Here is a 22,470-nt window from a genome sequence, read left to right as displayed (position 1 = left end):
TGACCTAAATACTATTGTTTGAAGGGATGCGACTGGCCAAAATCGTGAAATTGGTTGGACGGCAAAACTGCATACTCAAAAAAATTTAGGGTAAAGCTCGAAACAGTTCAAAATTATCGTAAAATTTTATGGAATTTTCGAACCTTTTCGAAAATGTTTTCGAGATTGGCTTGTATGCTTTAAGTCATAAAATTCACAGAATTTTTTGCTTTAAATATCGCAAATAAAAAACAGAAGAGCTTTATTGACGATATTTGACTAAATTTTCATGGCTATGTTTCAATTCGTTGCTGCAGGTATTACCATTTGAAGGGGTGAGGCTGAATAAAACCATTTATCTGATTTAAGATTACCAATCTAACACTTACATACATTCAACAATCTCTGAAATTGAGATATTAAGGCTTCAGTAGTGGTTCAGTAGTTGGTTTAGCTAAGCTTAAACCAAGTTTGCTTATACTCTAGTCAAATATAAACTCCAGTTAAACTGCTCTGCAGTTTTTCAGTCACAGTTTAAGGTCGCCTTTAGGGTAAGCTTTTTGTACGGCAACATTAGTTTTTTCATTATCTAGATAATTTTTAGATACGGCAATAGCTGGAGTTTGTTTACAATAAACATGGAAAAATATATATATATATATATAGGTCGGGAGGCGATATCCAACATCAATATTTAATAATTCTTAAACGAGATAGTTCTCGAATTGATATCCAACTTCATTATCCAATCACTATCCAACCTTTGGGAAATTTTGTAAAATTTTGAGTTATTGAGTTGATCTCCAACGTTATTATCTTTTTTTATCAAATTATTATCCAACCTTTGTACAGGATATACAGTTCTCAAATGACTATCCAACACATTTCTGCAGTTAATATCCTACATTGGATATCGAAATGAGGTGGAGTTGAAAAAAAATTTCCAAGGTGGTATCTACCACCAAGTGTAATTAATCAAAAATAAATTATTAATATTTTATTTTATTTTCGTGAAAATACAGTAGTATGGAAACTTCGATTTGAGTCTAGGTAGAGAACCACAAGTTGGGAATCTAATTTTTCCAACTTAAGTAATAGCAATTTTTGCTTTATAAAACATTCCCTCTTTTGCTGAGTACGCTATGATTCTCGAGTTGAGCCACTGGCTCAAAACAGCTCTTGAGATTTTAGAAGTATGCCTAGTTATCAACCTGCGCTCTAATGGTACTCAAGCCCAAATGCTTGTTGGGTATACTCGACGCCATATCGAACGAACGCAAAAAACTTATAAGGTAACTAGAGTTCAATCCTGCAGGATCGGCCGCTTCAGCTCAGCTTAAGCTTCAGTTAAAGTATACTGAAAAACTGCAGAATAAATTTAAGCGTACTGATAAACAGAGTTTTGCTGAAAAACTATGCCTAAGTAATAGAGACATATTACTATCTGAAGAGAAAAAAAAAAAAAATGAAATCAAAAATTTAAATAATAACTTTCAATTTCCGACCGAAATAAAAAATTACGAAATTTTTTTTATTTTATAAGCAAAAAATGAAGGCTTGTAAAAATTAATATTTAAAATAAACCTCGGTTTTTATAGCTGTTACTATTGCTGATATACGAGATTTTATATAAATATAAGAAATTTAAGTTAGCTGGTGAAAAAATGTAGGTATTTCAACTTAAAAATAATTATTAGAGATTACGATTTCTCGAACTTGTTCGAGAAGAGATTTCCCGCGAGTCTCGATTCTCGAATCTCGAATTACTCGTAAGGCTCGCGAGATTCTCGAATCTCGAATTACTCTTAAGGCTCGCGAGCTTCTCGACATTCAACTTAATCGATTCATTACTGTTTTATATAGAGCTTACGATTTCTTCTAGAGCACAAGCCAAAATGTCCGCAAAACCACAAGTAAAAAACCCTGAAATGTATAGAATATTGCCAATGCAGCGACTGAATTGAAAGTCGAGAAGATCGCGAGTATTACGAGTAATTCGAAAATCTTGCGAGCCTTACGAGAAATTCGAGATTCGAGAATCTCGCGAGCTTTACGAGTAATTCGAGATTCGAGAATCTCGTGAGAAGCCGTGTTCTTGATGTCTCTTTGAAAAACAAAATATTGCGAACAAAATTATATGTATAATAAATATGTTTTAAGTTAAATGTCATTGAAGCATTATAATCAACAAAAAAGTCACAAGTAAAAAAAAACCAAGTGTATAAATATTGTCCATACAGCGATTAAGTAAGAATGTCGAGAAGCTCGCGAGATTTACGAGGACTTCAAGACACGAGAATCTCGCGAGAAGTCGAGTTAATTTTTTAATAGCTTTTATGATGCAATATTTTTTTTCAACTATTTAATTTTGTGTTTTTTTAGATTGTATATTTTTTATGATTTTCAGTTTTTTATTTTATCAGATTTTTTGTAAATATTATTTACAAATTTATATTAATTGAAATTACGTTATAAATATATTTATGTATTTTAATTTTAATGCAATTACTTAAATTTTAAATGATCATAATTTATATATTTTTATTCAATTATTTAATTTTATGGTTTTTTAAATGTTATATTTTTTATGATGTGCAATTTTTTCTTTTATCACCATTTATTTTTCTAACTCCATAATTAGTTAATTCAATTATTAAAATTTTATGGACTAAAAAGATTAATTAGCATGTATTTATGTATGTGCTTTGATATGCATATATACATAGCGATATGTATGTAAAAAATTTAAACACGTGCAGTATGCAAACATATTTACACATTTTTAATGCTTTTTTTGGGAAAATTACCGTCCATATTTTTATAATTTTGATTGATTATTTGCCACTGTGCAACCATTTTGTATCGCAAGTATGAGTCTTGGGGTGACTATTTTACAAATATATTTTTTTCTTTTTTTAAACTTTTTTTTGTTTCTTTTTTGTCTTCAATGCACAAGCTGCTCTATTCAGATTGCAAGGGTGTAAAATAACTCAAAACATAAGCACAATATTTATAGTTTTTTTTTTCTAAAAAAGGTATATGTAAAATTTTATAATCCTTTTTAGAAAAATGTATATACATATAACAAAACTGATATATATATATATATATATGTGGTATGTAGGTAGGTAGAGTAAAGTAGTAGATATATGTAGTAGAGTATAAAGTAGATTGTACACGTTACCACAAATCACAAATTCTTTTGAAAACTGAATTTTGTCTAGCGAATTTGTATCCCGAAATTTAATTTTGCACGTCGAATACTATTTTTATTTTCAGTTTTCAGCATAGGTGTACGATCAATTTATTAATATATATGAAATCGACTAATTTCTATGGTTGTGTTTGAATTTCAGAGAAATTTGTTTTTAGATTTAGCTACGTTTCGATATATTTGTTTTTTAGCATTTATCAATATATATATATATTTTTTTGAAATCGTATTAATTTTGTGTTATTTCGTTTATTTGTCGTTTTGATGGGTTATTTGATTTTTTTGTTGGCTTATTTGTTAGATATTTCCAAAAATTTACAATCGCATTAATGTAATGAATTTATGAATTAATTTTTTTGTGTGTTTTAATTGAAATATGATAAAAATGATAAAAAATTTATTAAAAAATGTTCCGTTGCTAATACAATATAGTAAAAGTAAACTGCAGTTGTTTTTGCAGCGGCGGTGCACTTAGCGCGCGCGTCTCGATTTTTGCTCGAATTTCGTTAAAATGGTCGTATCGAATGAAAGTGGTGAATCGTTGTGAGTTGAGGAAAATATTGATCGTGCTTCGCATTGAAATTTTGTTGTTCAAAATTTAAGTGTGTGCATGTAAATGTAGTGGTGTGATTGGTATATGTAGTTTACAATCTATATGACGTGATGTATGTCTGTATTATATTATTTTCTCATATTGAGTTGTGTCTGTCTTCTAAATACTATACACATACAATGTACGAGTGTACACGAGAGCTAAATATTTCGAAAATATATTAAGTAAAGGCAGATAGTTGGCAAGAAAATTAAATTCAACAGCTGCGTGTTGGAGTAAATGTTGAATGATGTGCAGAATCCCAATAGGAAACTTGGAGTGTAATTTAAATTATTATATGAGAAATATTGAGACTCAACCGCATATTCGATTAAAGCCGTTGCATAACAATTCAGGTAACTATTTTCGACAACGGAGAATTAGAGACAGCTCTATTTGTGTATCCCAGGCAGTGTTCCAACCATTATTATAGGCGCCAAACAAAGTTTTTTCGCTAAAATTCAGGCTAATCTTACCTCTCTTTCTGAAAGAACTCAAAATTACACTACACACACATTTGTATGTTTGCATAGAAATACTTCTCGATGAATTTCCTTCCTCCATGCCACATTATGTGTAGCTGAGGAGGGACCTCCATCGACAGTTGCATGATGTGATAAGCATAGTTCATTTCTGAGACAAATTGCTCTGGCAGTGGTTTTTGATGTGAAAGGTGCTTTCAGTAAAGTAGGACTATTGAAATTACAGTTAAGCTAATATAAACTAAACCCAGAAGGTGGATACGATTAGGCACACTATATTACTTATACGTGACGAATCCAGTTTATTTAGCACATGACGCGCTGGCAATCCCAAGATCTTCATCGAAGGAGGAATTGCGCGTCGTAGAAGGTTCAATGTGATCAGGTCAGATCATTATCGCGATCATCGAGGTAGTACCTTTGTGGTACTATTTTCCGACTCACATCGTATCAATATTTGGTAAAACACCATCAACATTGATAAAACTCCCCAAACGGGTAGTCTCCAAGAAGCAGAAAACATACCACAAGCTTGGGTGTTACACCTCTGCTGTGCTTGTTTACTTTTACTCATAATCTGCCAAAGCTTAGCAAAGTGGTGTAAACAGTGTGGCGCACTTTTACGATGTGGAAATTCCGATGTAAATCCAAGAGCTCAAATTTCGCTTCTTTTCTGAAAGTTCATCGCACTGCGTGCACTGGCCTCGCGGACTTTGTCAAACCTACCCACGGTGGCTTTATATCCATTTTAAAGTTGTTTCCTATCGAATGCCAGCCATATACCCGGTCTAAATCGCACAGAGACTGAGGAAATCTGTCTGCAAGAAAGATAATCAGAAGGGATCCAGTGTGCTGAGGAAGTTTAAAAATAGATTATTATTCTCGAAAACAGACCGCAGCGTTAACTCCACCTCTATACCACAATGTCTCACGATTTCGAAGATAAGAATTTCATTAGAGGATCTGAAGGTAACTCTTCTTTGACAGCTAGCCAGCAATTTAAGCGCTAGGTGAGCCACATATCAAACTTTAAGCTGCGTTAACGAAAACACTAGATTAGATATATCCAATATCAGGGTTTCGGAACTTCAGCGGGTTAGGGGGTCGGAATATACCCGCGATAGGTATGCCTGTCGTAAGAGGAGACTAAAATATCAGATTCAAGGGGTTTTGTAGCGCAACCCTTTCAGGTTGCCAGCACAATATGTAGCTTCTCCAAACCCAATTGTCAACCTCTCCTATCCGCGGCGAATCCTGTTTCTCTAACAGACGAGGCCCTGGCGACCCTAAGCTCCTCATGAAACTTGGGGTTGGGGACGGAAAGAATGGCCTGAAGGTTTAATGTGGCCACATAAATCGTTCCCGAGATGGTCGGGCCAGCACCTTAATGGTGCTGCGGTACCGGAGCGTACCGGATCTGTATCCGGCAAAGGACCATCACATCGATAACACTCCCCAAAGCCTTCGGGGAGAAACCTTATCGCTACAAAAACAACAATAACATCAGGGTTTCGGCTAGAAAGAGAAGTGAGGGAAATAAATGGCTGCTAAAATGTGGGGCTCCACGAAAGAAAAAAAAGAATATAACCAGCATCGAATAGGTACACCCTTAAGAGATGCAAAGTTCAGAAAACGTTGGCGGCTACCACGGGTTTGGAAAAATCAATTGTAACATGGTGAAACCATTTTCAGGAGATGACAAGGATTTATGAGTAGATCAGGGGTCAAAGAGCTATAGGCGTTAACCTGGGTCGATTTATTAACCTATATCCCGCCATCGATTTTTCGATAGGTTTAGGGCTCAGGAAAAAAAGCATCCCAAAAAAATAAGTTTCGAGCCTGCAAAATTTGAGTTTTTTGACTTTTTTTCTTAGATTTTTAAGTTTTTTTTCATGACCTACTTAAAAAATTTTCGTTTGATTTTACAATTTTCATGTATACCCTCGCCGACTCAAAATTGTTCGCTAAAAACTTTAGCGATAACAGTTTTTGAAAAAAAAAAAATATGTTTTTTGGGTTTTGAGGGGTGTTTTGGTGAAAAAATTTGTTTTTTCGCCATTTTTTTTAAGGGTTTCTTCAGTAACCTGCAAAAGTGTCTGCCGATGAAAACGAATTTGCCTCATAGTTCCTATCCCACTTAAAATTATGCGATAAAAACGTTGGCATTAACAGTTTTAAAAAAAATTTTTTTTGTTTGGTTTTTGGAACTTGTTTTGATCGAAATCGATTTTTTTCATTTTCAAGGCTCCAAATCATTTTTTATGTATATTTTTCCGTTAGACCCACCAATATGTATACCAAAATGATCAAGGGACGAGCTGAGTTGATTTAGCCATGCCCGTTTGTCCGTCCGTCCATCTGTACGTGTGTGCGTTTGTTTGAACGCAAACTAGTCCCTCAATTTTTGAGATATCTTGATGAAATTTGGCAAGCAGGCATATTTTGATGGGGGATTTGACATTTGTCGGAATCGACCGAATCGGACCACTATAGCATATACCTCCCATACAACCGATTGTTCAATAAGAGGGTTTTCGCAATTTCTGCCCCTTTTCGGACAAATTTTAACAGCTGGTAACATCAAATTTTACCACAAGCTTACGTATTGGGCATAGATGGTTGTCTGAAAAAATCGTCAAGATCGGACATAAAAAAAAAATGAGGCAGAAATGGCGAAAATCCTCTTATCTCAACATTCGGTTTTTTTATGTCCGATCTTGACGATTTTTTTAGACAACCATCTATGCCCAATACGTAAGCTTGTGGTAAAATTTGATGTTGCTAGCTGTTAAAATGAGACAGTATACCTGGCTACGTCTTTACCTATGCTCGCCAATTTAAGATTCATGGTATAATGAATGGCAGAGTTTTTCGATCTGAAAGCATCAATAGGATACGGTTATTTTATAATAGAGGATCTAGTTCTTGATAGGGATGTCTGGTAGGGTCGTAGAAAAAACTTGTGAACTATGTCAGGTTCTAGCGGATCGAGCAGTTGGGCATAAGGTAACCTCCACATCAATCACGTGAATATTCTTGAGTGTATAAAACCTATATAATGCTGTTTCTCTTAACTTTCCCCCTTTCCCATTTCTCCTTCTAACTCTCGTTTTATATTTTCTCTCTCTTCGTTGCCATATTTTATTTTTGGTATATTATTTTAATATTTTTATCCTGTCTCCATCTTCTTGCCCATAATTTTCTCTTCTCCCCATCTCATTATTTTCATACCTAACTCTCTCTTTTTATTTCACTCTCCTTATCCATATTTTTCCAATCTTTTTACTAGCTTTTCTTTACAAATTTCGGCTTCCTTTGTTTCATCTTATACAAATTCTCGTCCTTCTCGCTTTCTACTTGTCCCTAGCTCCTCTGTGTACAATTTTTTTGATACACGTCCCTCTTGCTCTCACTCGCTTTATCACGCAAAGCGCATGCCTGGGGAGACCGAGTTTACTTTTGGGACCTTTCGAGTATGCAAGATCTAAGTAAGCACATCAAGCGTAGAATATGTAGGCTTTAATACCTAAAATTTTCTTGCACACTGCTTATCCAATGCTCGCGTACAAGTAATATGAATATGATGAAGATGCTCACTCTCATGATATGTGCTATTTTTGGTATAAAATACATGTCGAATACAGCAGCTGTTTTTTCTATACCCAAGTGTGCTTAAATCAAATACAAAATACAAATTTGGGATAGCTATGTTTCTCAATAAAATAAAATACCCAATAATAGAAAATAAATCTCCTGTAATTTATGACGCTCAAGTCATGACGTTACGCCGCACTGTAAGAGCAGTCATTTGGTTTTGTTATAAAATGTTAGTTTTTATTTTCAACTCAATTGGTTTAAATCTTTTAGGACAAAACTAAAAAGATAAAACAACCAAAAAAGTAGCAAAACGTTTAAGCTTAAAGAAAGATAATATTGTTGTTAAAACATACAACTGGGTATATGTATGTATAATCTTCGATTCCACCCGCATTGCGATATTTTTGCTTAAGTTTTAACGTACTTCCTTTTTATCTTGTTTGTTGGTCTGGCACACTTTTCATCGTTGAACGAAAGTGCCGGCAAAGTGTAAATGAGCAGAAATCTGAGTGCAAATGTGTGTATGTATGTGCAATATACAAATATATGTAAGAAAGTATTTAAGTAAGATGAACAAGTAAAGAAATAACATATAAGCGTTTTTAGAAATTTCTGGCTAAGTGTATTTTTTTATTTTGTAAATATTTACCTTATGCATATTTATTTTACTTTTTGTAATATTTCTCCAAGCAAAAACATTTCATTTTATTTCCATCCAGTTGGGTATATACTAATTGCTAAGCTATATGGTGCCTTTTTTCTCTTATCGTAGAAAAAGTGCCAATATCCTGAACAAGTTCATGTTTCGGGTTTTAGCCATATTGATTTAAGTAAAAGTAACAAAAATTTTAATTTTGGACGGACTTTAGTTTCTGAGCAAACAAAAAAAACAAAAAAAAAAACAAAAAGCACTCAGACTTTTTTGGAAACTTAGCAGAAAAATCAAGAAATTTGTCTGCAAGCATCTTAAAAATATATATGCACATACATATATAACTTGTACGCATGGAACTTTGAAAAAAAGAATTTTCAATTTTTTTATACTCAGCTGAGCAGAGCTCACATAGTATATTAATTTTGTTCGCATAACGGTAATCCGTAACGGCATAAACTAATCGAGATAGATATAGACTTCTATATATCAAAATGATCTGGGCGAAAAAAGAAATTCATTTAGCCATGTCCGTCCGTCCGTCCGTAAACACGATAACTTGATTAAATTTTGAGGTATCTGAATGAAATTTGGTATGTAAGTTCCTGGCTACTCATCTCAGATCGCTGTTTAAAATGAACGAAATCGGACAATAACGACGCCCACTTTTTCAATATCGAAAATTTCGAAAAACCGAAAATGGGCGATAATTCATTACCCAAGACGGATAAAGCGATTAAGCTTGGTAGATGGTCATAGACCTCATGACGCAGAACAGAAAATTAATAAAATTTTGGACAATGTGCGTGGCACCGCCCACTTTTAAAATAAAGTAATTTAAAAGTTTTGCAAGGTGTAATTTAGCAGTCGTTGAAGATGATGTGACAAAATTTGGCAGGAACATTACTCCTATTACTATATGTGCACTCTATAAAACTTCGCAAAATCGGATGACGAACACGCCCACTTTTAAAAAAAAGTTTTTTTTAAGTCAAATATTATCAAACAATTGAATACCTTTACAGTATATAAGTAAATTATGTCAAAATTCAACTCCAGTAATGATATGGTGCAGCAAAATACAAAAATAAAAGAAAATTTCAAAATGGGCGTGGCTCCGCCCTTTTTCATTTAATTCGTCTATAATACTTTTAGTGCCATAAGTCGAACAAAAATTTACCAATCCTTGCGAAATTTTGGTATAGCCATAGATTTTACGACGATAACTATTTTCTGTGAAAATGGGCGAAATCGGTTGAAGCCACGCCCAGTTTTTATACACAGTTGACGGTCCGTCCTTCCGCTCGGCCGTTAACACGATAACTTGAGAAAAAATCGATATATCTTTACTAAACTTAGTTCACGTACTTATCTGAGCTCACTTTATCCTGGTATGAAAAATGAACGAAATCCGATTATGACCACGCCCACTTTTTCGATATCGAAAATTTCGAAAAATGAAAAAAAAATGCCATAATTCTATACCAAAAACGAAAAAAGGGATGAAACATGGTGATTGGATTGGTTTTTGACGCAAAATATAACTTTAGGAAAAAATTTGTAAAATGGGTGTAACACCTACCATATTGAGTAGAAGAAAATGAAAAAGTTCTGCAGGGCGAAATCGAAAGCCTTTGGAATCATGGCAGGAATATTGTTTGTGGTATTAAATATATAAGTTAATTAGTGGTACCCGACAAGTGATGTTCTGGGTCACCCTGGTCCACATTTTGGTCGATATCTCGAACACGCTTTCACATATACAACTACCACCACTCCCTTTTAAAACCCTTATTAATATATTTAATTTGATACCCATATCGTACAAACAAATTCTAGAGTCAGCCCTGGTCCACCTTTATGGCGATATCTCGAAAAGGCGCCCACCTATAGAACTATGGACCACTACCTTCTAAAATACTCTTTAATACTAAAATACTCTTTGATACCCATGTCATACAAACACATTCCAGGGTTACCCTAGGTTCATTTGCTACATGTTTGTTTTCCCTTATTTTGTCTCCAAAGCTTTCAGCTTAGTATGTAATGTTCGGTTACACCCGAGCTTAGCCTTCCTTACTTGTTTTGGGTTGCCTTAGATCATTTATATATTCCACACTGCAATATACAAATTAATTTTTGAATGCAGCTACTGGTGGGCAAGTAACATAAAGTTGTCCATGCATACGATCACTGAAGACTCCTCCCATGTACTTTAGATAGAATCTTTGCTTAAGGGTATGGTTGTGGGTGGTATAAAGGCTCCACAACTTTAAAAACACGTTTGCTTCCTTGTAAATATTTCGAAGCTATGTAAATTTAAGACTTGTAACATTGTGTAACTTTTTCCGCAGTACTTTAAACTATGCAAGCTGTTCTTCAGGAATAAATTGCTGCACTGAAGGAATAATATTACAGTGATTATCTGGAAGAGCTACCAACTAGTTATACTTGGGATCTAAACCCTGGATTTTCAGAAGAGCTTCCTAAATTCCCGGTACATATATATCGAAACGTTATTGTAGAGAAAATTTCGAGCTATTTTCTTGAGCTAGATTTAAATAATCCAAAAATGTGGTATGATTAGAATCTTTCATATATTTTTGCTTACGCTTTTATGATCAAACTACACTTCCGGTCGTTCTTCAAATGTACCCCTTAAATGCATTACCGAAGAATTTTGTTGGTGGATGCGAAAGCGAAGTAATACCAAAGCCGCTTCCGAGTTACTAATGTGGCGACCTCATTTATAGTTTAATTTATAATAAAACTCCTGAACTACACTTTGTCCAATATCTCGGAAACGGGTTGACATGTATCAAAAATTGTTTTTGTTTTTGAATCATTTTGCATCATGTATCAAAAATGTAAAGAAATGTTTAATCGCTCATCAGCAGCTTCCACTTGATATACATATTGTACGAAACCATTTCAAAAATACCCGGGCCCATGTTTTGGGTTTCGTAAGTTAAACTTCTTGTGATGCAGCATTAAAAGTTACACTCAATTTTAAGCAGTGGCTTTTGAGTGATACCAGCGCAAACTTACACAGAGAGAGACAAAAAATAAAGAAAAGTGCTGATTTAAGCTCAGGGGTCCAATAAGGACCCCTCCCGCAAATTTTTTGAAGTATCTTCAATGTACAGAATTTTACTGTATGCATAGACAAGTTCGACACTAATTTTCCACATAATGGTAAAAAAGTAAAAACAACGCAATAGACAAACATGCAACTAAACTAAAAATATAACATAAACGAAAACAACAGATCAGAAATAAAAAATGACACTAATGATAGCGCGGCGCCGAAACTGGTTTGTCTCCAAATTAAATTTTTCAATGGATGACGGAAAAAGCAATTAGCTTAGTTTATATATATATGATGATTTATTATGTTTAATAATATACTAGTGTCACCCGCGGTCGAAAATTCGACCAATCCAATTGCTTAGGTAAGGGATATGAAATTGGGATATACAAATTTATATTAATTTGAGATACGACATAGTCCTTTTCTTATAGTTTCTACTCCTCCGTATAATAAGCAGTCATTTTCGGTATCTCAAATCTTTGAACACAATTTTAAACCCACGCACTGATGATGCGATTATATTGGCTTAGAGTCAAAACCCGACACAAAAAAATTTCACATATCAGGCAAAAACCTAATTTTTTATGAGCAGCACATGAAGTAAATTCGTCAGATTGGGTTTGAACTTTGTGTGTGGTTAATGTTTAAGTCTACTATTTTACCTCGTTGATGCTCTATCAAAATGAATCAAAAAGTCGTTTTTTGTACTTAGCTGGTTTACAATCTAAGCCGACAATATATCATAATAGAATTCTATAAATACGCAATTTCTGTTGCAAGACTTCCCATGTTAGTAATATCCAGGGAATACCCGTGATGCAGATCCCATGATTATTGATATACACATATGGAAATTTGAATTTGTATGGTTCCACAACCTTCTTTTCAATCTACCTCATCTACCTTCGTTAAAGTTTTCGAGATAAAAATTTTATGAGAGGTCCCACACTCCCTTTCGCAATTCCTCTGCTCAGTATCACTGCCCTGGTAACACTACCCTTAGAGATATTTAATGTTCAAACAAGGATTTGAAAAAATTTGAGTATTAGGGCTCTGTGCGCACGTACACTAACATGGGTCGATTTGTATGGACGAAAGTTAACCGACATCGCGCCATTGATTTTTCGATGGAATTTGGGCGCAGAAAAAAAAGGTCCACTAGGCATACCCAAAAAATAATATTTGAGCCTGCGAAAAAAATAGCGAAAGGGTAAATTTTTCGACCAAAACACTCCCCAAAACCCAAAAAAATATTTTTTTCAAAAAACTGTTGTAAAAACGTTGGCGATAACAGTTTAAAAAAAAATATTTTTTGGGTTTTGGGAAATGTTTTGGTTGAAAAATTTACCCTTTCGCCATTTTTTTTCGCAGGCTCGAAAATTATTTTTTTGGGTATACCTAGTGGAACTTTCTTCAACATACTTAATTTTTCTTAAAACTTTGGCTTTCACAATTGAATTAAGTAAATTAAAATTGTATTTTTGACAGCTTTATTAATTTTTTTGAATATATCATGGTTTTTTACTTCCTTAATATTAGGTCGGTTGAATGTTTGTCCCCTTTTCATACAAATCTGAGCTACAAACTTAAAACTTAACACATAGCTTAGAACACCGTAACAATGCAACAAAAGGAAAAAAATCAGTTAGGTGGGGCACGGATCGAAATAATTAGATAAGAATTTGAAAATTTTCAAACCAGCTTTTAAGTAACTTCTCGATGAGCTAGAGACTTGAAATTTTAAACTTAATTCAGAGGTCGATGACAGCATGATGACACGATACAAAAAGATTCGCTAGAGGGCGCACGGGATGAGATATTTAGAAAAATCGTACGAAACGGAGGAAATTTTGGGATTGATTTTTATGTAAGTTCTCATTGATCTACAACTGTAAAACTTCACAGATGGGAAAGGACGCCGAGAAAATTTATGAAAAGGAGAAAAAATTCCGTTAGGTGGCGCACGGATCGAAATATTTAGATAATAGTATGGAAATTTGGTGTTTTGAGATCGATTTTAAAGTAACTTCTCATTGAGCTATGTTAAGACACCGTGGCAAAGGAACAAAAAGGAGAAAAAAATTCCGTTAGGTGGCGCACGGATCAAAAAAATTAGATAATAATTTGGAAATTTGAAACTGGGTTTTAAGTAACTTTTCGATGAGCTAGATGCTAAAAATTTAGAGCTTAATTCAGAGGTCGATGACAGCCGAAGACACAATACAAAAAGTTTCGCTAGGGGGCGCACGGACTGAGATATTTAGAAAAATCAAATGGAATGGAGGGAGTTTTGGGATTGATTTTTATGTAAGTTCTCATTGAGCTACAAGCGTTAAACTTAACAGATAAGTAAAGAAACCGAGAAAATATAAGAAAAGGAGAAAACAAAAATAAAATAAAACAATTTCAAGCACTTCCTTTATATAAATGGACAAAAAACAGCGAAAAATATCTGCTTATATAAAGACATATTCCTGCTAAACTTTGATTTTTAAATTTTGACATAGAAATTGCAAAAATATTTATGAGAAGTAAAAATATAAAGGTGGAGCGTAATTTATTGACTAACAATATCTCCTTTCCTACAAGCTTTCCACTTTTATATTTTTACGCTCCACTTTTATATTTTTATTACTCATAAATATTTTTGCAATTTCTATGTCAAAATTTAAAAATCAAAGTTTAGCAAGAATATGTCTTTATATAAGCAGATATTTTTCGCTGTTTTTTGTCCATTTATATAAAGGAAGTGCTTGAAATTGTTTTATTTTATTTTTATTTTCTCCTTTTCTTACATGTTCTCGGTGTCTGAAATTATCTGTTAAGTTTTACGCATGTAGCTTCATGAGAACTTACATAAAAATCAACCCCAAAATTCCCTACGTTCCGTTTGATTTTTCTAAATATCTCAGCCCGTGCGCCCCTAGCGAAACTTTTTGTATTGTGTCACTCGACCTCTGAATTAAGCTCAATCCAAGTTTAGCAAGAATATGTCTTTATATAAGGAGACATCTTGATTCTTGACAACTGACACTTTCTAAATTCCAATTTTTCAATCAGGGTTGCCCCTCGGAAGTTATTTGGCAAACACCCTGAGTGTTGAAAACCTTCTCACTGAAAATTCATCGGCCTTGTAGGGGACGTTGGGAGTCGGCATAAATATGTAGGTCCCATCCCGCCAACTTTAAGGGAAATCTAACAAGATCACAATGCAAATTGAAAGAGAATCTCGGCCTAAAAACTCTTCCGAGGTTACCGCGCTTTGCATTTATTCTATAATATAAAAATAAGTCGGATTTTCCTTCCTGACGCTATAACTCCAGAACGCGATTTCCACGGTTTTGCATTCGTTGGAAAGGCCTCGGTCTCCGTGAGGTTTATAGCAAAGATAATTCAGCATCGACACAGGGTCTCGAGATATAGGTCAAAACGTGGACTCGGGTACCCCTAGAATGTGTTTTTAGAATATGGATATCAAATGAAAGCTGCTGATGAGTAATAGAGGGTAATTTTCATACCCCTGGGTGACTAGGGTCTCGAGATATACGCCAAAACGTGAGCCCGTGAACGCCTAGATAGTGTTTTTACATTATGTTGATATCCATTGAAGCTGTTGGTGAGTGCTTTAGTACAGAGTAATTTTACACCGCTGGGTGACTAGGGTCTCGAGATATAGGCCAAAACATGGACCCGGATATACCTAGAATATGTGTGAATTATCGATATCGAATGAAAGCTTTTGCTGAGAGCTTTAAAGTAATTTTCATTGTGATATTCGATTTAGTCGCATCAACATGGCAAAAATGATAAATATGCATGCGAAGCCGAAATAAAGACATGAATTAATAATATCCACATACCTATTTACATACATCCTATTCGATTTGCCTGAAATTTGGTATATAAATTTGCCTATATTAGTATTTACGATGCTTTTTTCCGGGAAGTAGACCAGAGACGAACTGGGACTGGGATTAGGACTAGGACTGGGACTGAGACTCGGAGTGGGACTGGAACAAAATAGATAGCACCCTCTGGGACTGGCAATAAGGGATGAAGAAGAATGAGAAGAAATTGAGATAAGAGAAAAGAGGGAAGGAGAACGAGACTGAGAAAGAGATAGAGTGAGACGAAGATGGAGATAGATGAAGCGTAAAAGACGGAGGGTGGAGTGAATAAAAGGATAAAGAAAAAGTGAAGCGGGGGAGGGCAGAGTTCGACGGAAAAGCTAATTAAAATGTATGCTGATAGACCAAATTTAGGAACAATGTCTGCCGGGTCTCCTATTTTATTTATAAAAGTCAAGCATATTTTTTCAATCAGTACAATAAATGGAAGTTCCAAAAACATATTCTGAATTTTATATTTACAAAAGCTACACATAAAAAGCTACTTCACCAAACCATTAAATTCGATAGATAGATGCTCGGTGCAGTATTGTATTTTCTTAGGGCTAAACAAATTGTATTCTTGACGAAAAAGTAAAACAGTTTTATGAGTTCTCATTGTAACTAAAAGAGAACTCCCTCATTTTATGTTGCCAATAAAAATTACTTCAAAATACATCAATTTCTTAGTCTCATAATTTTTGACAAACAATAAACCATTTTAGGGTTCTTATGAAGACTTACCCAAATTTTTATTACCAAATTGATGTATGAAGGTACGAGTATAATGTTTTATGCTTACTTACTTGTAAGCAGTTAGAAGTCTGTTAGATTTGTTGTTGTAAATTTATAAAGTTTACATTGAATTGGACACCTGTTAAGGGTTATGTCAATATTTGTATCAACACTTTGTTAACACTTTGAAGTTGTTTTGTTGTTTGACGATTGTATAGACATTTTATTTTTGTTGTTGTGACATAAAATCGGGCTATGCTGTTAGATAGAAAATCTAACATAACTACACATAAAAATAAAACATAAAATGACAAAATTGTGTTTGAGTTCATAGTATATTTGAGTAAATACATAAAATGTTGCAAATCTGATACAAAAGTATTTATGATAGAGATTTTATTATGAAATGACAGTATGAAGATACAGAAAACAAATTGAAGTACTTTTATACTTTTTTTGAGAAAGTTGGTTAAAATATTAGTTATGGTTGTGTAGGAATGAAACTTTTGTGTTTATGAAGTTCATGTTAGTCATAATAAACAAATTTCTATTCAACAAAATTTGTGTACATAAAACTATGTCTTAAACTTATGGTTTGGGCAAATGCATCCGATATAATATTTTTGCCAGATTGTTGGATATGAGTTGGCTAGTAGCACAAAGTATTTAAGTTGTAAAACTTTTTGTAATAAGATTGATTTTTTTGTGCTTCAGAATTTTTGGGTTAACTTAGCAAAAGGGTGATATTACGAATTATGTTTTACTTCAAGTTAAACCTCAAAGATGTCAACTGGAAAAATGCTTGCCAACTTGGAACTGCTTCTAGAAGAAAACGAAAGGCACGAAAACGGCATTAAGCACGATATTTAGAAGTTAATACCATCGGAATAAAATGGACAAATTACTGATGAAGAAACTGAATTTATAATACCACTTCCCGAAGAGCTAAGAACATACCACAGAATCCATTAAAATGCATTATGAGGGAAAGAAATTATTGCTAGCTGGTTTTTGAAATTTTCCTTTCGAGCTGCCAGGAACACCTCTGAATAACCCTGAGACCTGAAGCTTTGAATGAAGCTATGAGCTTTTTTAGGTTGTATGTATGTAGGACAAAAAAGTGTTTTATATAGGACCGGTAGTGTTTTAAGAGACTTTCCGACAACCCAGACGCATGCAATTTTGACCCTAATTTTGGTATCTATAAGGTTGTAATATTTGGGATAAAAGTGTTTTCTAGATAAGACAGGGATCGAGATATTTAGAAAGCCAATTTACAACATGTGGAATTTTGCGACCGTTATTTTGGTAACTTCCGGTGAAGCTAGGTTCTTGAAACCAAGAACATATTTCAGAACACCACGACACCGCAATATGAGCAACCAAGTTTTTGCTAGGTGATCCAAGGATTATGAAAATTCAAAACTTCATCTCAACATGAAAATTTTTTTTTCGAGTTTTATGCAACTTGCCGATAACCAAAAATTCCTGAGAATTTGAACGAAATTTTGGGCTCTATAATGTTGTAATATTTGGTATAAAATAGTTTTCTAGATGGGACAGGGATCGAAAAATTTAGAGGTATTAGAAAGTCCGTAAATAATTCTGGAATCTTACGATCGATTTTTAAGTAGCTCCTCACTGAACTTGAAACCTTACACATAGCTCGGGTCACCTAGACAATGCGACAAATGGAGAAAATAAAAAAAGAGATAACAATTTTTTAAACATTTCCTTTAAATAATTTGAAGAAACGGAATATGTATCTTTAAACAAAAACAGTGGTTATGGTAAAATTTGAAAATCAAAGTTCAAAAAGATATGTTTTTATGTATTTGATTAGCTAGACATGCTCATATTGTTTTATACAATTGTTTTTGTTATTGATATTAGAGAAAAACAAGTAAGGATGGGACTGTCTTCGGCTGTGCCGATGGTTTCATACCTTTCATGAATGGGGCTGAGCAATAATCTTATCCCATTCGTAATTTCCAAGCAATCGGATATATAAGATAAGAAATATATAGTGAACAGATGTACATACCTAAACGATTTTTAAGATAAATAAAAAACAAAAAATGGCAAAAAACCCCCTTATCTGAACGATCGGTTGTATTGGATATATATTATATATAGCTCCGAACGAAATGATTTTTACAGGAAATCTTCTATGATATATTAGAATATATATCACCAAGTTTCACGTTCTTATATTGGAAACTAAGGGAGAAATGGCCAAAAATCATTCTATCTGAACGATCGGTTGTATGGGATATATACTATATATAGCTCCGATCAAAGTGATTTTTTCGGAAAATCTTCTATGATATATTAAAAAATATATCACCGAGTTTCACGTGTATACTTTCTAAATTGCGACAGGAATGACCGAAATCGTCTTATCTGAACGATGGGTTGTATGAGAGATATATGTTGTAATGGTCCGATCCTACCGGATCCGACAAATGTCTAATACAATACAAAAATACATCCTTGTGCCAAATTTCATTGAGATATCTCATAATTTGAGGGACTAGTTTGCGTTCAAACAGACAGACGGACTGACAGACGGACGGATAGACGGGCATGGCTATATCAACTCAGTTTGTCGCCCTGATCAATTCGGTATACTTAATGGTGAGTCTATCTTCTATACTTCTCAACGTTACAAACATCGGGCCAAAGTTAATATACCATTTCATGTTCATGAAAGGTATAATTACAAAGTTTACAAACGGCGAGGTTACAAGGACATGTTTCTGAATTTCACTTCTCCGTCTGCTAGCTTCGCTTTACTAACCTCTTAAGACCGCGCCTATAACAGATTTTGGGCACACAGGTTTTTCATTAAAAGTTTCATACAAATACCATCCAAACCATTTTCATCAAAAATGTCTCATAACCGGACAAAATTCAAAAATATCACAAGCAAGCTTTGTTGTTCATTATAAAAATGAAATAGGTGATTCCCCTTTTAACATGTATGCACATATTCAAGGAATGGTTGCTTTCAAAGTTCGTAATAATATGGCGCTGAAAAAGAAGGTACTTTCTATTAAAGATAAAATGGAAATTATTAATGTTTTCGAAAAAGATAAATGATCAGTACGTGGAGTTGCAAAAAGGTAAAGTATAGTGAGCCCAAAAATTTAGTGGTAGTAGGTACACGTTTCTTTTGCTTTGAAGGGTTCAATATTGGCAAAACACAAGCTGGTGAAATCAATAAAAATAAAGTACAAATTCATTATAAATGGGAACCTGGAGTTAATCTTCATCAAAAGCGAAGTTTTCTTAAAGAAGGTGGCTCTGAAATAGATAAGATGTGTTTTAGTTGGCTCGCTAGAAGTCAAAACATTTCGATTTCTGGTCCCACTTTGAAAGCAAGGCAATGGAAATTGCAGGCAAACTGGGTGTACCTAATTTTAATGCTTCAAATGGATGGTTAAACAAGTGGCGAATAAGGAATAACGTTGCTTTCAAATGCGTATCTGGTGAAGCTGCAGATGTAAACCAGGATGGTGTCGAACAGTTTAGGACAAAACTGCCATCTCTGTTGATCGGTTACAGGCCTCAAGACATTTACAATGTAGATGAAAGTGGCTTTTTCTTTCGCGCCTTACCTGACAAAACCCTCGTTCTTAAATCCGAAAAATGTGTGGGCGGTAAACTATCAAAGGAAAGACTCACAATTATGTTCTGTGCTAACATGGCTGGAGATTAGGAGTGCAATGACCAATGTACTTAATCGATATATGTATAAGTATTTATATGTAATACTAAAGCATGCAAATATTCGTTACTTCCAAAAAATTTTTAGATGAATTATGTACAATATAATTTATATGTGTGGTATATATTTTGTGACTTCATCCCTTATAAGCGGACATCTCCCATAACCGGACATAAACACTGCGACGGCGAGTGTCCGGTTATAAGGAATTACACTGCACTTTGAGACCAATTGTAAAGCGAGCATCGGGGAATTTATATGGCTGACTGCATCTGACTTTGCACTAGTAAAAATAGTGAATAATAATGATCCTTGTTTATTTCTCTGGCTCCTCTTCTTATCCACCCGACTTTCTTCTTACGTATTTCTTATAAAACGGAAGAGACTCAAATACATTGTAAAACAAGCTTCTAAATTTATACAAAAATAAATTTAATTCAAATATCTCATATTGCGGTTGCTTTCCAAAGCTAATAAACCAAATCATTGTGCCGCTAATTGGCAGACAACATTTTCGAATTGCATGCATCATTAGGCTTCGTGATTAACAAGTGTACGCTAGCAAATCTTGTTTCAATTAGAAAGTCTGCCAATTTTATGTATAATACGAAGTACATTACAAATACGTACATATGTATTAATTTATATTCGCTTGATTCGCACCAAATGACAGTGAAATTGCTGCCGAAATAAAAGCAAAAATGGGCAAAAAAAAAACTCAATATCTGTCATTCTCTGTTGACACTTTTGAAAATTAAATGTAATTTAAATGCAATTTGTTCACACAACTGCCACACACGAGTGTCCGCCCTCTGGTTTGCGACTTGCGGGTATTTGCACCAACACCCAAATCAGCTGATGTAGTCGCAGAATTCTCTGTCGGTCTATGCTATGCTATGCTGTGCTGCTCAAAAGCAGCCAGCCAGCTGCTCAGGAATTTCGCCAATTAAATTTTATGTTGCACAAAGTGTAGAAAAACAAGTAAGGAAGGCTAAGTTCGGGTGTAACCGAACATTACATACTCAGCTGAGACCTTTGGAGACAAAATAAGGGAAAATCACCAGGTTGGAAAATGAACCCAGGGTAACCCTGGAATGTGTTTGTATGACTTGGCTATCAAATCGAAGGTATTAAAAGAGTATTTTAGGAGGGAGTCGGCCATAGTTCTATAGGTGGACACCTTTTCGAGATATCGCCATAAAGGTGGACCAGGGGTGACTCTGTAATGTGTTTGTACGATATGGGTAGAGTTGGGATTCTACCGGGAATTTACCATTTTTATGGGTAAATACCAGGAAAATACCCGGAATATTCCTGTTTTGTAACTTTTTTTGGGTATTTAAAAATCATTTGAAACGAGGCTCCTTGGAATTACAATTCAGCACTTAAATTTATACGTCATTTGAAATTAAAAAAATTTCGTTTTGATTTTAAATAAACAACCCAGCAAACACTCGGAGTCAACAATTAGTCTGAAAGGAGTCCAAACTTTGGATCATTTGCACTCGTTATGAACTCATTTAGGAGCCTGAAGCGAATGCTATATGACTTCTAGCAGGCTCATATTTTGCCTCTAACATAAGTCTTATACTGGCCTGCTTCCTAGCCTTATTGGCATCATATACTGCTAATCTTGAGTCTTTTAATGACACTACTTCAGGGCTTTAGGAAGAATTTTTGACCTATATCCGAAGGGGAAAACATAGGATAAGATAGAAATGAAATAAGTATTAGTTGAATTAATTATTTATTTAGAATAAATTTTCGCAGAAAAATTTCCGAGTTTTTATTCCGGAGCTGCCTAGTTTACTGATTTTAATATTTTTCGTTTGTTGTTCATAATTTCATCTAATTGGAGTCATAAAAGGCTCTAAGGCGATAGCATTTTTTAAGCTGATATTTTTCGGGCCCATATTGAACTCCAGAATTGTAAGAGAATGTTTATAGGGTACACATATTTACGCAAACAAAGCTACCCCTATAACATGCCCACGGTGCTCATAATTAAAGAATCCGAAATGAGTCCAAAATAAGTGGGCAATATAGGAATCAGAAAAGCGTCGGAACGCGTAGGAGGGTAACAGAAAATTTAAATTTTGCCTTTTATTTAACGGACTAAAAGCTCCTAACCTATCATACAAAAATTATCATTTACCAACAATTTATGTTCGCCACAGCGAGTTTGGAACAAATTTTGAAACTTTGTTACGACAGTTTTTCATTTAAATACAAATGAATTACATTTGTGCATTATTGTTACCCTTGCTATTCTTTTTTTGTATAAGCATCGACGTTTTTCCGCTTATGTTTACTGGCTAAACTTCAGTTTTTGCAACGGCATGCATTATTGGCAAAATATTTTTGTAAAACGCTGGATTACAGATTAAAACTAGTTCAACCGAGAGCGTAATGGATGACTACTCACCAATATAGGGCAAATTGGGTACATTTTGGACTGAATTTGTGTGTTTGTTTCCCATATTTCCCGAACGATTATTTTTACCTTTCTCT

General features: G+C 34.2%; 1 protein-coding gene and 1 pseudogene across 4 annotated transcripts in view; one reads left to right on the top strand and one right to left on the bottom strand.

Moving 5' to 3' along the window:
- Positions 1-22,470, bottom strand: part of LOC137252587 (microtubule-associated protein futsch) — a 272,733-nt gene that overhangs the window by 167,603 nt on the left and 82,660 nt on the right. The gene's annotated exons all lie outside the window — the stretch shown is intronic.
- On the top strand, positions 19,230-22,392 carry LOC137252989 (tigger transposable element-derived protein 4-like; annotated as a pseudogene).

Source organism: Eurosta solidaginis, chromosome 5 (genome assembly GCF_040869045.1).
Source record: "Eurosta solidaginis isolate ZX-2024a chromosome 5, ASM4086904v1, whole genome shotgun sequence".
Classification (NCBI taxonomy): Eukaryota; Metazoa; Arthropoda; class Insecta; order Diptera; family Tephritidae; genus Eurosta; species Eurosta solidaginis.
Note: the sequence above shows the minus strand (reverse complement) of the source record. Positions and strands in the feature narration are given on the sequence as shown.